Here is a 2,500-nt window from a genome sequence, read left to right as displayed (position 1 = left end):
CAGGTAGTGCAATATATGATCAGTAGTAGTGCAGTATAATATAGTATAGTATAAGCAGTATATATAGCAGTGCAGTATAGCAGTATGTGAGTAGCAGTAGCATTATAGCAGAATAAATAGTTACAGTATGAGCAGTGTAGCAGCATATGAGCTGTATAGGTAATGCAGTCTAGCAGTATATATGTATTAGCAGTAACATGAGGTAGATGCAGAATAAATATAAATATGGAATGCCGTATAAACAGTATAAACAAGTATCTACAGTATGTGCAGTAGTATTAAAATAGGGAAGTAATAGTGCAATAGTGCAATTGTCCGGGTGGGGGGGGGGTTGCGGGGGTAGTAGGTTGTCAGGTAGGTGTAGTGTTCGTGTTCAGCAGGGTGACAGCCGCAGGGAAGAAGCTGCCTCTGAACCTACTGGTTCGGGTGCGGAGAGACCTGTAGCGCCTCCCGGAGGGGAGTGGGGTGAAAAGTCTATGGTTGGGGTGAGAGATGTCCTTGACGATGCTGCGTGCCTTACGCAAGCATCGTTTGCCCTGGACAGCCTCGATGGAGGGGAGTGAGGAACCGGTGATGCGTTGGGCAGTTTTCACCACCCTCTGCAGTGCTTTCCGGTCCGATGCCGAGCAGTTGCCATACCATACTGTGACACAGTTGGTAAGGATACTCTCGATGGTGCAGCGGTAGAAGTTCACCAGGATCTGAGGAGATAGATGGACCTTCTTTAGTCTCCTCAGGAAGAAGAGACGCTGGTGAGCCTTCTTTATCAGGGTGGAGGTGTTGAGGGTCCAGGAGAGGTCCTCAGAGATGTGGACACCCAGAAACTTGAAGCTGGTGACTCGCTCCACCTCAGTCCCGTTGATGAGGATGGGGGTGTGTGCGCCAGCTTTAGACTTCCTGAAGTCCACAATGAGTTCTTTGGTCTTCTTGGTGTTGAGAGCCAGGTTATTGTCGTTGCACCACACTGTTAGGTGCTGGACCTCCTCCCTGTAGGCCGACTCATCGTTGTTGCTGATGAGACCGATCACCGTTGTGTCGTCTGCAAACTTAACAATGGTGTTTGAGCCATGTACAGGTGTGCAGTCGTAGGTGAAGAGGGAGTAAAGGAGGGGGCTCAGCACACAGCCTTGTGGAACGCCGGTGTTCAGGGTGAGGGTTGAGGAGGTGTGGTTGTGAAGCCTAACAGACTGCGGCCTGTTGGTCAGGAAGTCTAGAATCCAGTTGCAGAGGGAGGGGTTGATGCCCAGTTGCCTGAGTTTGGAGATCAGTTTGGAGGGGATGATGGTGTTGAATGCTGAGCTGAAGTCAATAAACAGCATTCTCACATAAGAGTTAGTCTTGTCGAGGTGGGACAGGGCGGAGTGAAGTGCCGTTGAAATGGCATCCTCTGTACTCCTGTTCTGCCGGTAGGCGAATTGAAAGGGGTCCAGTGTGGGTGGTAGGCAGGTCTTGAGTTGAGCTAAGACCAGCCTCTCGAAGCACTTCATGATGATGGGCGTGAGTGCCACTGGTCGGAAGTCATTTAAGCTCGTTGCAGTGGAGTGTTTTGGCACCGGCACGATGGTGGTGGTTTTGAAGCACGCGGGGACAGCTGCTTGGGCTAGGGACAGGTTGAATATGTCAGTCCAAACCTTAGTCAGCTGCACAGCGCAGGCCCTGAGGACACGTCCGGGGATCCCATCAGGACCAGCAGCCTTGCGTGCGTTAGTCCTGCTCAGTGCCGCACACACGTCGGTGGGGGATAGAGTGAGGGGCTGGTGATCCGCAGGGAGCACAGCCTTGATGGCCACCTCCTTGTTGTCCCTGTCAAAGCGGCCGTAGAAGTGGTTCAGCTCATCAGGGAGGGAGGCGTCAACGGAGAGGGGTGAGGTGTTAGATGGTTTGTAGTCAGTGATGGCCTGGATGCCCTGCCACATGCGTCGGGGGTCAGAGTTGTTTCTGAAGTGATCCTCTATCCTCAGCTTGTGGTTGTGCTTGGCCTTTTTGATGCCCCTCTGCAGATTAGCCCTGGATGAGCTATAGGCCCGAGCATCCCCTGATCTGAAGGCAGTGTCACGTGCCTTCAGCAGGAGTCGGACCTCACTGTTCATCCATGGCTTCTGATTAGGGAAAGTGGTGATCCGCTTGAGTGTGGTGACACTGCTGATGTTGGAATTGATGTAGTCCAGAACAGATGAGGCATATGAATTAATGTCCATGTGGGAGTCATGGGTGGCCTGAGTGGCAAACACACCCCAGTCAGTGTTTCCAAAACGCTGCTGGTGTGTGTGTGTGTGTGTGTGTGTGGGGGGGGGGGGCTTTGTATTGAGAACTGGCGGTAAATTTGAGTCTGTTGGGCAGAATGTTGTTGAATAGAGAAATAGTCTCTCACTCATTCATACCTGATTAACCACAGACACAATTACAGAGAGGGGCGGGGGAGAGAGGGGGGGGGGAAGAGAGGGGGGGAGGAAAGAGAGAGATGGGGGAGGAGAGAGAGGGGGGGAGAGAGGGGGGAGGG

This window comes from Argentina silus, assembly GCF_951799395.1.
Source record: "Argentina silus genome assembly, chromosome: 20".
Classification (NCBI taxonomy): Eukaryota; Metazoa; Chordata; class Actinopteri; order Argentiniformes; family Argentinidae; genus Argentina; species Argentina silus.
Note: the sequence above shows the minus strand (reverse complement) of the source record.